We start from the raw sequence: 15761 nt of genomic DNA, 5'->3' as shown, positions 1-15761 counted from the left end.
CGCGATTGCGTGACCCACGCGTCCGCATCACCTGACCTAATCACCCACCACGCGATCGCGTGCTCCATGCGTCCGCGTCACATGTGCCGCCCAGTTTATCCAGATCAGCGCCAACCATCTTATCTTTTCTTCCCCAAATTTAAACCTTTTCTTTCCCTTCTTATTTTTCTTTCCCTTCTTATTTCTTTCTTCTCTCTTCTTCCTTCTTTAGTCTTTCTCACTCTTTACTTTCTCCCTTCCTTATTTTTCACATCCATTATCAAGGTTCTTTTCTTTCTCTCTTTACTTTATACTTTTCCATTATTATTATTACTTTCTATTTATGTTTTCTTCTTCTTTTTCTTTTTACTTTCATTATCTATATTTTCTTTTTTCTTTTTCTTTTTACATTCTTTTGATTGGTGTTAGAAATTTAATTGGGTGATTATTTTCTTCTATAATTGCTTGTGGATTATTTGAAAGTTGTTTGACAATTAATATTACTTCTTAAGGGTTGCTTGCATGTTCAATTTAATACTTTCAATAACATATTTACCATGCATGCTAAGTGTTTGTGAAAAAGCCCGTATGGCATTGTGCATTTTTAAATTATTCTATCCTTCTACTCTAATGCCTGTTTTTCACAAAACCCTTTTTATATTTTATTGATTAAATGTAATTGTCAATACAAAAAGATTGTTAGTTTTAAAGAGTTGATAATCTAACTTGGACATTTAATGCTTGATCTATGCTACTCATGCCTTTGTCAGCATGCCAATAAACATCTTACATCTACTTGCCATCACACGCACTTGCTATATTTCCATTGATGAACTTTTCACATGTAGTCATGACCATGTGTTAACGACATCCTTCTTTATCGTGCATTGATTATCACCTATACCATCCTCTTCCTTGCTCAAACCCTTAGCTTTACATATTACTTTCTTTTTCCTTTTCAGGATGGCCACCAGGAAGGGTAAAGAGAAAGCTGCTCCCAAACCACCAGCAAGGAAAGGAACTAAAAGAACATTAGTGGCAGAGCCATCTTCAACAGCAGTAAAGCCCTCAACAAAATGAATCAAGAGGATCATCAAAGTCAATGAAAAAGAGAAAGCTTTTCCAGCAAAGGACACTACGCGGTTCACTAACCGCTACTGTGAGCAGATGTTCCCCCATCCTGGCTGAGAGAAACTATAACAATGAGCACCTTCTCATCCTCTCAACCAACATTGTTGAATTTGTTGAGCCGCGAATTGAACAAAGACAATGGGAATTCCTACGGAGACAGTCATGGCAGGTTAACCTTTCATGGGTAGTTGAATTCTACTCCAATTTTGACATGCCAACCATGCAGTCTGTCTATGTCTGTCAGAAGCAAGTTCCCGTAACTGAAGAGGCCATTCAATGAGCTTTAGATCTTCCCCCTGCACCAGAAGTATTAGACGCATTCCAAGAAGCCTCATTCAAACGCCAGACATACCAATTTGACTGGGACGCCGTTCTCAGAGTTATAGCACAACCTGGCAGTAGATGGATCTATGGATACCATCGATCTCAACCTAAGAGCATATTGGCTTCATTACTCACCTTGGAGGCTCGAGTATGGGCACAGATCATGTCCCATTACGTCTTTCCGAGCACTCACGAGTCCTCCTTCACTGCAGACATGGCTGTTCTACTCTGGTGTATCCTTATAGACCAATACCTCAATTTACCAAGACACATTCGGCATGCTATGGGACACGTACAGATTGCGGGCAACCTACCTTTTTCCGCCTTAGTTTTAGATCTAGTCTCAGCAGCCAGAGTCTCCTACAGAGCTGGGGACACCAAGGCCATGATTCCACGAGATGATCAGATAGTCCCTAACGGAAAATATATCAGACCTCCAACAGCCACTATCAACCAGAGCATAGAACCAGCAGATACTTGCGAGGCTAGACCGGCTTGACCGGAAAGAAAAGCAAAGGGAACGCCGTAACAAGCGCCAATTTACATACCTCAAGGAGCTGCTTGTTGGTCACCACCCACCTAAATAAGACCCAAACACCCCGGACTCCACTTCATTTACTAGCACAGGGAGCCAGGACGGTCCCAATTGTGGAGATGCTACTACCAGCCCCCTTTGTTATTGACTGATGGCACCGAGGACGGTGCCAAGCTTTAAGTGTGGGGAGGTCGATTAGTACCAGACTTCCGGAGGTAATTTCTCTTTCTTAGCACCAATAGAATAGTATATTTATTTAATTCTTCTTTTGTTAGGATAGAATAAAATTGCATCGTAATAGGTTATTTGCATGCATGTTCTATTTGGTTAGAAAATAATAAGTTTCTTCTAAGACCCTATTTTCAAAAGAAAATTTTCACAAATTTAAATCAAAACTCTTATGTTAAACTTCTTTGGAAGTTGTATTTGGAACATAGATAAAAGCTAGAACACACGACCTATGAGATTTGAGCCTAATGACATGGTAACAATATTTAACCATAAAATTTTATTCTTGTGTGTTTACTTCTCTATGATTGTAATATATATTTTGTTCCATCCTATATATCCAATATTTAATGTATTATATGCATGCATATGATTGAGGCCATTATTTTATTAGCTCACTTAACCAAAACAGCCTACCCTTCTATTTACCTTTGTTAGCCACTTTGAGCCTTTTAGTCCCAATTATTCTATATTTTACCACATTACTAGCCTTAAGCAGAAAAACAAGTAAAACCCCAAATTAAATCTTTGGTTAGCTTAAGATAGAAATTGTGTGTCAATTAAGTATGGAAAACTATGGGAACATTGGTTAATAAGGGAATGTGTCATCATAAAATATTGGGAATTTGGATACCTACTCATGTGAAACTAAGAAATATTGATAAGCTATGTTTATTTATGCTGTAAAAAAATCCCAAAAATATTCAATTAAATAAGTAATTAGATAAATGAATAAGGGGACAAAATTACCCCAATTCTAAGTCAAGTTCAATAAAAAAATCAATGCATATGTGATACAAGTTAAGAGAAAAGTTGATGCATGAGTATGTAAAACAAAAGTGGGAAAATTTTGGGTAGTTAAGGATGATTCAAGAAGAAAATAGAGTATGTATGTTAGGTGAAAGCTTAGGATAATCAAGGATTCAATTTATAGCTCACTTAGCTATATATATACCCTCACCTTTACCTTGGCCACATTACAACCTTGAAAAGACCTCATGATGTTTGTATTGGTACATTAAATACTTGTTGATTGGTTAGGTGAAGAACAAGGTTTAAAAAGCATGATTAGAGAGGAGTACAGTGATTACCCTATACACTAGAGTGACTAGAGTGCATATACACCATCAGTGAGGGTTCAATGCTTAATTCTATGTTCCCTGCTTTCATGAGCTATCTTCTTACAAGTTTACTTGTTCTTACTATATAAATTTTAATTAGTGGAATTTGAGTTATATTTGTCTTGAAGAACTTATTTTTAACCAAGTAGAAAAAATCATATAGTTGCATTTATACACATAGGTTGCATTGCATTGCATGAGTCTCACTTTTCCCTACTCATTTATTTTATCTCCTTAAGCTAAGCATGAGGACATGCTAATGTTTAAGTGTGGGAAGGTTGATAAACCACTATTTTATGGTTTATCTTGTGTTTAATTGAGTGGTTTCATCAAGCCTTTACCTACTTATTCATATGATTTGCATGATTTTATAATCCCTTCCTAGTATTGTTTTATGATTGAAAACTTGCTTCCTAAAGATCTTTAATTAGTATATTTTAATTATCCTTTATACCATTCGATGCCGTGATCCGTGTGTTAAGTGTTTCAAGCTTTACAGGGCAGGAATGGCTTAGAGAATGGAGAGGAAGCTTGCAAAAATGGAAGGAACACAAGAAACTAAGGAGATGACCGGCGAACACCAACGCGCATGCATGGCTCACGCGAGCGCGCAGAATGGAAAAAATTACAGTGACGCGTACGCGTGCCTGACGCGTACGCGTGGATTGGAGTCTGCACAAATGACGCGAACGCGTGGACGACGCGCTCGCGTGACAAGAAAAATCGCTGAATGACGCGAATGCGTAGATGACGCGTACGCGTGACCTGCACAATCTGCAGAACTAACAGAAAACGTTGGGGGCGATTTCAGGCTTTTTTTGGCCCGGTTCTTAGCCCAGAAAACACAGATTAGAGGCTATAAAGTGGGAAAATCCATCCATTCATTGATTGAACATTCATATTCACAATTTTAGGTTTTAGATGTAGTTTTGGAGAGAGAGAGGCTCTCTCCTCTCTCTTAGGATTTAGGATTAGGATTTCTCTTAAAGGTTAGGTTTATTTCTTCTTCATTCCAGGTTCAATGTTCCTTTAATTTATGTTCTCTTCTACTTTTATTTATTTTATTACTTTAGTTTGTTTATTTTCCCAAATTGGTTTATGGATTCCTATGTTTAATTTGATTCAATACAATTCGAGGTATTTCAGATTTATAATTGCTTTCTTCTATTTATGATATAAATAATTTGGATTTTTCCCTTTTTGGCTTTGGTTGAGTAATTGGTGACAATTGAGTTATCAAACTTAGAAGTTGATTGAAAATTGGAAGTTGCTGATTGGTTTGGATCCCTTTAAAGCTAGTCTTTCCACAGGAGTTGACTAGGACTTGAGGAATCAAATTGATTAGTCCACTTGACTTTCCTTTATTCAGTAAGGGTTAACTAAGTGGGAGCAATAACAATTCTCATCACACCTGATAAGGATAACTAGGATGGGATTTCCAGTTCTCATACCTTGCCAAGAGTTTTTCTAATTATTAATTTATTTTTCTTGCCATTTAAATTACTTGTTCCCTATTTCAAAAACCCAAAAATATACCTTTTTCCATAACCAATAATAAATCATACTTCTCTGCAATTCCTTGAGAAGACGACCCAAGGTTTCAATACTTCGGTTATAAATTTTATTGGGTTTTGTTACTTGTGACAACCAAACTTTTGTACGAAAGGATTCTCTGTTGGTTTAGAAACTATACTTACAACGCGATTATTTTCATAAAATTCTTTACCGGCGGAAATTCGATCGTCAACAGCCTTGCGTTGGATAATTGATGATATCAAGGGCATAAGCTCTGCCATCTGTATGCACAAAATTCTCTTGGAGGAAGATTCAAGGCCTGTAGTTCAACCCCAAAGAAGACTTAACCCAACCATGAAGGAGGTGGTTCAAAAAGAAGTGATGAAGCTATGGAATGCTGGAATCATATACCCAATCTCTGACAGCTCTTGGGGTAAGCCCAGTACAAGTAGTGCCAAAGAAAGATGGCATGACAGTCATTTCCAATGAGAAGAATGAGTTAATCCCCACAAGGACAGTGACTGGGTGGAAGATGTGCATAGATTATAGAAGACTAAATGATGCTACAAGGAAAGGTCATTTTCCTCTCCCATTCATCGACCAGATGTTGGAAAGATTGGCTGGCTCTGCTAGAGAGCAGTAGGAGTAGGAGTAGGATTAGAATAGAAAGCTCCCTTTGATACACTTTTATTTTTCTTCATTGTTACATTCCAAGTATTGAATTCAGTTTATGCAAATTTCAATTTCTACAATCCTCAGCTCCAATTTCCTTCTCTGCAATTTTACTTTTTTGTTTACATTGCACCCAATTTACTTTTCTGCAATTCTATTCTTCTACAATTTCACTTTTCTATTTATACTGAACTTGATTTACTTTCCAGTAATTTACAATTCCTGCAATTGCCTTGAGTTCTAATTTACTGCTTTCTTTAATTTCCAGCACCCAGCCCCCTTTACATTTGATGCAATTTACCTTTCTTGTCATTTAAGATTCTGTCAATTTATATTCCTTGCTCTTTACGTTTCTGTCCAATTTACCTTCTACACTTTAAATTTCCTATCATTTACATTCTGTTATCAAATCTTCACTCCATTCAATACTGTTATCTTGACTAAACTAATCACCTCACTAAAGTTGCTTGATCCATCAATCCCTGTGGGGTCGACCTCACTCTTGTGAGTTATTACTACTTGATGCGACCCGGTACACTTGCCGGCGAGTTTTGTGTGAAAATCTAATTTTCACCCATCAGCACTTTAGTTAGTACTCAAGGGGACATATCAAACCTGCAAACTAGTAAAAGTTGAGCTGCAAATATATCCTGCATAAAACTCCATGAACCTAGACTAAATGCCATCAAATAAGGACATATATTCCTCTCTGTTTTCATCCTTGCTTCTCATGTTTTACTGCTTGCTTGGGGACAAGCAAGACTTAAGTTTGGTGTTGTGATGACAAGTCATGTTAGGCTAGTTTCACAACCATTTTTCATTTGTTTTCATTAGGTTTCATGTACTTTCTTGAGCAATAAGTAAGTAATTGGATTATAATTTCAAGCATCCCTTGATTCAATTAAACATGGTTGTTTATGTGCTTTTTCATAAGATTTTATGCAAATTTACTTGATTGTTATTAATGATGTAATCTTTTGTGAATTTAGCAAGGCTTTGATGTATGTCTTTGGTTGATGATAGGTGAAGAGAAGCAAGGAAGAAACAGAGAAAAATGCAAAGGAAGAGGAAGTAACATTGGTGGCCAAGTTGGCTCACCAACGTTACCTCAAACGTTGGAGGAAAAGGTAGTGTAAAGTTTTGCAAGGTTCTGGTGCCAACGTTAGAGGAAGCGTTGGTAAGCCAACGTTACCTCCAATGTTTTTGATACATTTTGCTTTCTGGAATTAGAAAAATTGGTTGCGACGACCACGCATGAGTGACGCGCACGCGTGAGTAAGGCAACGTTGGAGGGAACGTTGCCAATCCAACGTTACCTCCAACGCTTGCGACAGTTCTTAGGTTTCTGGAATTGGAGAAATCAGCATCGACGCACACGCGTGGGCGTCGCGTACGCGTGAGCATGGAAAATTGACATTCTACGCGCAGTGTTGAGTCAAACGTTGCTGAAAACACCCAGAATCCATTTTTCTTTAAGGGAACATTTGACTCAACGTTTGCTTAAAAATGTTGACCCCAACATTGATACCAGAGCTATGCAATTGAGCACCAATGCAAATCATCAACATTGATTGCCAAGCATCCCTCTTCAACATCACTAAGACCACTCTAGCTTGCTTCAACAAAGGCCAAAAGCCCAATCCAAAGACTTGAAAACTGAATACAGAAAGTGTATAAATAGCATTAAGTTTAAGTTAGTTGGAAGGGGAAATCTGGAAGGCTAGGGAGTCAGGGACCCAAATTGGGAAACTCTGCACTCATTTTCTTTGTATTTTTCTCTTCTGCATTTCTCTGTAATTTTTTATTTTCTGGATTTTACTTGAGCAATGATGAACTAAACCCAAAATTCATTAGGGGGAGGAGCTCTATTGTAATCATAATGAATCAATGAAATTCTTCTTCTTCTCAATCAGTAATAAGGAATATGGATTCAAAGAATTAAGCTCTACTAAATTAACAATGAAGATAAAAATGCAACAATAATTCAACAGCAATAGCAACTCATATCTGAAATCTATCAAAATCATACATCAAGAAACCATTATTCAGGAACCAAATCAACACAGATAAGAACCCAGCAATTTCATATAAGACTTAGCAGCATCAAGAAACCAGTGTAGCACCAAAGTAAATCAATGAAATATTAACAGAGCATGAATAGCAATTTAAACCCATATAACAGCATCAAGCAAGGCAATTTAGCACAGGGTCAAATTATCAGCACGAACAGAGAGGAATTAACTATTATAGACAACAAGAACAGAGCATGTATCAGACCTAAATCCACTAACCACATCCTAACTACCTAACCACCTAAATCAACTAAGAACATGCATCTCTAACTATCCTAATTTGAACAAAATTTAAATAAGCAAACTAACTTAATTGAACAGAAGAGGAATTGGAATACAAAGGAGGAAGTAGGGGAAACCTAGGCCAAACATAAACAGAGCTGGAAAAGTAAGTGGAAAGGGGAGTGCTACCCAGAGACGGCGGCGGCATGGCAGTGCAGGGATGTCCGCTGCGGTGCGTGGGGTCGACGGGAAGGGTTGAGAGGATAGAGAAGAAGAAGAAGAAGAGAGGAAGGAGACGGGGGGTGATCGGCGGCGGTTCGGGGTCGCCGGTGGTGGCTGCAGTGTGAGGGTGATGGTGGTGATGAGGGCGGCAACGGAGGGAAGAGAAGAAATTTGGAACGTTAGGGGGGTGGAATTGGGCGACGCGAATGGGTTAGGGTTCTCGCGTCATGGGTTAACGAAATGAAGTCCACGCGTACGCGTGGATCACGCTTGAGCGTGCATGAGGCAAAAATGTATCGACGCGTACGCGTCATAGACGCGAATGCGTGAAAAGGGATAAATGAAGATGACACGTACGCGTGAAACACGCGTACGCGTCGGCTGATATTGTGCTAAACGCACAGTTCCAGCGTCGTTTTCGTGCAACTCTCTGTTTTAATTGGAGGGGGCAAGGTTTTTCATGCAACACGTGCACGTCGCTCATGCCCACGCGTGGTGTGCCAAAAGTGAAATTGACACGTATGTGACGACAAGTCATCTTATGCTAGTTCTACAAGCATTTTTCGTTAGTTTCATTAGATTTTATGAACTTTCTTGTACCATAAGTAAGTAATTAGAGTGGATTTTCATGGTTATCTTGAATCAATCAGACATCATGAATTTTGCATAAAATCATATGTTTTATGCTAGAATTAATTGATTTTATAAATGATTCAAAGATCTAGTGATTTTGGTGCAGCTTTGATTAGTTGTTTGGTTGCTTGTAGGTGAAGAAATGTTGGAAAGAGGAATTTTTGGCACACTTTTGAAGTTTGGGCACGCTTTGGACCTTAGGCCACGCTTTGAAAATCGTGGCGCATCAAAGACACAAGGAGTAACGCTCAAAAACTCAAGCATAGCGCTATCTTTTGCTACCTTTTTCGTAGAGTGACAAGCCCAGGGAGGAGAGCTCGCACAAAGCAAAGCAAGGCCAGCGCTCAATAGGCGCAACGTAGCGCTCAAAGAGGGGCACCAAATAGTGCAGCATAAACAATGGCCAGGAGAAGCGCTCAAAACTTTTAGCATAGCACTACATTTTCCTCCCTTTTTCGTGCCTTCTTGGCAAGGAAGCAAGGCACAAGGCCAAGCAATACAAGCAAGCACAATGCGTTGGCCAAGGTTCGAAGAGGGGGACCAAGCAAGGGGGAGTGTAGCGCTCACAAACTCAAGCGCAGCGCTCTCTTCTATTCACTTTCTCGTGCCTATAACCAAGAAAGCCAAGCATGCACACACCCAAGGAAGCAAGCATCATGTAGCGCTCACAATTTGAGCGCAGCACTCACTTAGTGAGCGCTATACTATGGGCTAGGGAGGCACACCAAATTAACTCACCAACCAAGAGCAAGGGTAGCGTTCACAAAATCAAATGGAGTGCTCCCCTGGGAGCTGACCCATGCCTCCACTTCAATTGAACCAAGGCCAAACCGGACCCATGCCTCAACTTCAATTGTACCAAAGCCAAACCGGACCCATCCTTCTTCAAATTCATTTCTCATTCAAGGCCAACTTTGAAAAGCTCACTCCAAGTTTTAAAGATGGTGCACGAAATTGTGATGTCCAGGCTCAAACTATTCCTGGCATGTGAGCAACTTGGTACGCGTAATCGTGATTACACATTCATAATTTGTCACAACTTCGATACAACTAACCAGCAAGTGCACTGGGTCGTCCAAGTAATACCTTACGTGAGTAAGGGTCGAATCCCATGGAGATTGTTGGTATGAAGCAAGCTATGGTCACCTTGCAAATCTCAGTCAGGCGGATATAAAATAATTATGGAGTTTTCGAATAATAAATAATAGAATAGGGATAGAGGTACTTATGTAAATCATTGGTGAGAATTTCAGATAAGCGAATGGAGATGCTTTTCGTTCCTCTGAACCTCTGCTTTCCTGCTATCTTCATCCAATCAGTCTTACTCCTTTCCATGGCTGGCTTTATGTGATACATCACCACTGTCAATGGCTACTTTCGGTTATCTCTCGGGAAAATGATCCAATGCCCTGTCACGGCACGGCTAATCGTCTGGAGGCATCACCCTTGTCAATGGCTTTATCTTATCCTCTCAGTGAATAATATGCTCACGCACCCTGTCACGGCACGGCTATTCATCTGTCGGTTCTCAATCATGCTGGAATAGGATTTACTATCCTTTTGCATCTGTCACTAACGCCCTGCAATCGCGAGTTCGGAGCTCGTCACAGTCATTCAATCATTGAATCCTACTCGGAATACCACAGACAAGGTTTAGACTTTCCGGATTCTCTTGAATGCCACCATCATTCTAGCTTACGCCACGAAGATTCTGGTTAGGAGATCTAAGAGATATTCATTCTAGCTTATTTCTTGTAGAACAAAAGTGTTTGTCAGGCACGCGTTCATAAGGGAGAAGGATGATGAGCGTCACACATAATCATCACCTTCATCACGTTCTTGGGTGCGAATGGATATCTTAGAAGCGAAATAAGATGAATTGAATAGAAAACAGTAGTACTTTGCATTAATCTTTGAGGAACAGCAGAGCTCCACACCTTAATCTTTGGAGTGTAGAAACTCTCCCGTTGAAAATACATAAGTGATAGGTCAAGGCATGGCCGAGATGGCCAGCCCCCTAAAACGTGATCAATAGTCTCCTAAGATGAACAATGGATTACAACTGAGACCAAAGATGGTCCAAAAAGACTCTAATACAATAGTAAGAGGTCCTATTTATAATAAACTAGTCACTAGGGTTTACATGAGTAAGTAATTGATGCATAAATCCACTTCCTGGGCCCACTTGGTGTGTGTTTGGGCTGAGCTTGAGTGTTGCACGTGTAGAGGCCATTTGTGGAGTTGAACGCCAGTTTTTGTGCCAGTTTGGGCGTTCAACTCTGGTTTTGAATCCTTTTCTGGCGCTGGACGCCAGATTTGGGGAGAGAGCTGGCGTTGAACGCCAGTTTACATCGTCTATTCTTGGCCAAAGTATAGACTATTATATATTGCTGGAAAGCCCTGGATGTCTACTTTCCAACGCGATTGGAAGCACGCCATTTCGAGTTCTGTAGCTCCCGAAAATCCATTTTGAGTGCAGGGAGGTCAGAATCCAACAGCATCAGCAGTCCTTCTTCAACCTCTGAATCTGATTTCTGCTCAAGTCCCTCAATTTCAGCCAGAAAATACCTAAAATCACAGAAAAACACACAAACTCATAGTAAAGTCCAGAAATATGAATTTAACATAAAAACTAATGAAAACATCCCTAAAAGTAACTAGATCCTACTAAAAATATACTAAAAACAATGTCAAAAAGCGTATAAATTATCCGCTCATCACAACACCAAACTTAAATTGTTGCTTGTCCCCAAGCAACTGAAAATCAAATAGGATAAAAAGAAGAGAATATACTATAAATTCCAAACTATCAGTGAAACAGAGCTTCAATCATATGAGCGGGACTTATAACTTTTTGCCTCTTGAATAGTTTTGGCATCTCACTTTATCCATTGAAGTTTAGAATGATTGGCATCTATAGGAACTTCAGATTTCGAGTATTATTGACTCTCCTAGTTCAGTATGATGATTCTTGAACACAACTTCTTTATGAGTCTTGGCCGTGGCCCTAAGCACTTTGTTTTCCAGTATTACCACCGGATACATAAATGCCACAGACACATAATTGGGTGAACCTTTTCAGATTGTGACTCAGCTTTGCTAAAGTCCCCAATTAGAGGTGTCCAGGGTTCTTAAGCACACTCTTTTTTTTGCTTTGGACCTTGACTTTAACCGCTCAGTCTCAAGTTTTCACTTGACACCTACACGCCACAAGCACATGGTTAGGGACAGCTTGGTTTAGCCGCTTAGACCAGGATTTTATTCCTTTAGGCCCTCCTATCCACTGATGCTCAAAGCCTTGGGATCCTTTTTATTTGCCCTTGCCTTTTGGTTTTAAGGGTTATTGGCTTTTTGCTCTTGCCTCTTGGTTTTAAGAGCTTTTGGCTTTTTCTGCTTGCTTTTTTTTTTTCTATATTTTTTTTTCGCTATTTTATTTTATTTTTTTTTTCTGCAAGCTTTGTTCTTTATTGCTTTTTCTTGCTTCAAGAATCATTTTTATGATTTTTCAGATTATCAAATAACATGTCTCCTAGTCATCATTCTTTCAAGAGCCAACATATTTAACATTCTTAAACAACAACTTCAAAAGACATATGCACTGTTCAAGCATACATTCAGAAAACAAGAAGCATTGTCACCACATCAATATAATTAAGCTAAGTTCAAGGATAAATTCGAAACTCATGTACTTCTTGTTCTTTTGAATTAAAACAGTTTTTATTTAAGAGAGGTGATGGATTCATTGGAAATTTATAACTTTAAGACATAGTTACTACTACTAATGATCATGTAATGAAGACACAAACATAGATAAGCACATAGAAAACGAAAAACAGAGAAAGCAAGAGCAAGGAATGAATCCACCTTAGTGATGGTGGCGTTTCCTTCTTGAGGAACCAATGATTTCCTTGAGCTCTTCTATATCTCTTCCTTGTCTTTGTTGCTCCTCCCTCATTGCTTTTTGATCTTCTCTTATTTCATGAAGCATGATGGAGTGCTCTTGATGTTCCACCCTTAGTTGTCCCATATTGGAACTCAATTCTTCTAGGGAGGTGTTGATTTGCTCCCAATAGTTTTGTGGAGGAAAGTGCATTTGAGGCATCTCCGGGATCTCATGGTGATGAGCTTCCTGCGCCTCTTGAGCTCCATGACTGGGCTCTCTTGCTTGCTCCATCTTTTTCTTAGTGATGGGCTTGTCCTCTTTAATGAGGATATCTCCTTCTATGAAAGCTCCAGCTGAGTAACATAGATGGCAAATGAGGTGAGGGAAGGCTAACCTTGCCATAGTGGAGGACTTGTCAGCCACCTTGTAGAGTTCTTGAGGTATAATCTCATGAACTTCCACCTCTTCTCCAATCATGATGCTATGGATCATGATGGCCCAGTCTATAGTAACTTCAGACCGGTTGCTAGTGGGAATGATTGAGCATTGAATGAACTCCAACCATCCTCTAGCTACAGGCTTGAGGTCCAATCTTCTTAGTTGAATCGGCTTGCCTTTGGAGTCAATCTTCCATTGAGCTCCTTCTACACATATGTCCATAAGGACTTGGTCCAACCTTTGATCAAAGTTGACTCTCCTTGTGTAGGGGCGTGCGTTCTCTTCCATGTATGGCAAGTTGAATGCCAACCTCACATTTTCCGGACTAAAATCTAAGTATTTCCCCCGAACCATTGTAACATAGTTCTTTGGATCCGGGTTCTTACTTTGATCATGGTTCTTGGTGATCCATGCATTTGCATAGAACTCTTGAACCATTAGGATGCCGACTTGTTGGATGGGATTTGTTAGAACTTCCCAACCTCTTCTTTGAATTTCATGTCGGATCTCCGGATACTCATTTCTTTTGAGTTTGAAAAGGACCTTGGGGATCACCTTCTTCTTGGCCACAACATCATAGAAGTGGTCTTGATGGGCTTTGGAGATGAACCTTTCCATCTCCCATGACTCGGATGTGGAAGCTTTTGTCTTCCCTTTCCCCTTTCTAGAGGATTCTCCGGTCTTAGGTGCCATCAATGGTAATGGAAAAACAAAAAAGCTATGCTTTTACTACACCAAACTTAGAATATTGCTCGCCCTCGAGCAATAAACAAAAGAATAGATGAAGAAGAAGAAGAAATGGAGGAGAGGGAGAGGGTGATGTGGTTCGGCCAAGAGGGGTATAGAGGGGTTGTGTTGTGTGAATTTGAAGAAGAATGGAGGGCTTTATATAGGGACGGGAGGGGGGGTTAAGGTTCGGCCATATGGGTGGGTTTGGGTGGGAAATTGGTTTTGAATTTTGAAGGTAGGTGGAGTTTATGAGGTAGGTTTATGGGGAAGAGTGGATGGATGTGAGTGGTGAAGAGGTGATGGGGAAGAGAGATTGAGGTGATTGGTGAAGGATTTTTGGGGAAGAGTGTTTATGGGGTTGTGTGAAAGAGAGTGGTGAGAAGAAGTGAGTGGAGGTAGGTGGGGATCCTGTGGGGTCCACAGATCCTGAGGTGTTCAAGGATTTACATCCCTGCACCCATTAGGCATGTAAAAATGCCTTTGCACCCAACTCTGGGCGTTCAGCGCCAGGTTGGTGGCCATTTTGGGCGTTCAACGCCCATTTGTGTGTCATTTCTGGCGTTGAACGCCAGAACCATGCTCTGTTCTGGTGCTGAACGCCAGACAGATGCTCCTCCAGGGTGTGATTTTTCTTCTGCTGTTTTTGATTTTGTTTTCAATTTTTATATTTATTTTGTGACTCCACATGATCATGAACCTACAAAGACATATAACTAAGGAAAATATAGTTAGATAAATAAAAATTGGGTTGCCTCCCAACAAGCGCTTCTTTAATGTCAATAGCTTGACAGTGGGCTCTCATGGAGCCTCACAGATGTGCAGAGCTTTGTTGAGACTCTCCAACACCAAACTTAGAGTTTGGATATGGGAGTTCAACACCAAACTTAGAGTTTGGTTGTGGCCTCCCAACACCAAACTTAGAGTTTGACTGTGGGGGCTTGGGTTGACTCTGCTTTGAGAGAAGCTTTTTCTGCTTCCTCTCCATAGTTGCAGAGGGAGATCCCTGAGTTTTAAACACAAGGGAGTCCTCATTCCATTGAAGGACTATTTCACCTCTGTCAACATCAATCACAGCTCTTGCTGTGGCCAGGAAAGGTCTTCCTAGGATGATGGATTTATCCTCTTCCTTTCCAGTATCCAGGACTATGAAATCAGCAAGAATGTAAAGGCCTTCAACCTTTACTAACACGTCCTCTACTTGTCCATAAGCCTGTTTTCTTGAATTATCTGCCATCTCTAATGAGATTTTAGCATCTTGCACCCCATAGATTCCCAGTTTCTCTATTACAGAGAGGGGCATGAGGTTTATTCCTGAACCAAGGTCACACAAGGCCTTAAAGATCATGGTGCCTATGGTGCAGGGTATTATGAACTTTCCAAGATCCTGTCTCTTCTGAGGCAATGTCAGTTGATCCAGATCACTTAGGTCATTGATGAACAAGGGAGGTTCAACTTCCCAAGTATCAATGCCAAATAATTTGGCATTCAACTTCATGATTGCACTAAGAAACTTGGCAGTTTGCTCTTCAGTAACATCCTCATTCTCTTCAGAAGAGGAATACTCATCAGAGCTCATGAAGGGCATAAGGAGGTTCAATGGAATCTCTATGGTCTCTAGATGAGCCTCAGAGTCCTTTGATTCCTCAGAGGGAAGCTCCTTATTGATCACTGGACGTCCCAGGAGGTCTTCTTCTTTGGGATTCACGTCCTCTCCTTCCCTTACAGGTTCGGCCATGGTGCTTATGTCAATGGCCTTGCACTCTCCTTTTGGGTTCTCTTCTGTATTGCTTGGGAGAGTACTAGGAGGGATTTCAGTGATCCTTTTACTCAGCTGGCCCACTTGTGCTTCCAGATTTCTAATGGAAGACCCTAAACCTGTTTCTTCCACCATTATTAAAGCCTTGTTGGGGCTTTTGATCCTTCCATGAGAAATTTGGATGATATCTCCATGTTGAGTTATAGGTATTTCCATAAGGTTCACCTAAGTAATTTACCTCTCCTATTGCAGGGTTTTCAGGATCATAAGCTTCTTCTTCAGAAGATGCCTCTTGAGTACT

Source organism: Arachis ipaensis, chromosome B4, assembly GCF_059453495.1.
Source record: "Arachis ipaensis isolate K30076 ecotype BB chromosome B4, ASM5945349v1, whole genome shotgun sequence".
Lineage (NCBI taxonomy): Eukaryota > Viridiplantae > Streptophyta > Magnoliopsida > Fabales > Fabaceae > Arachis > Arachis ipaensis.
This window is presented reverse-complemented; position numbering follows the sequence as displayed.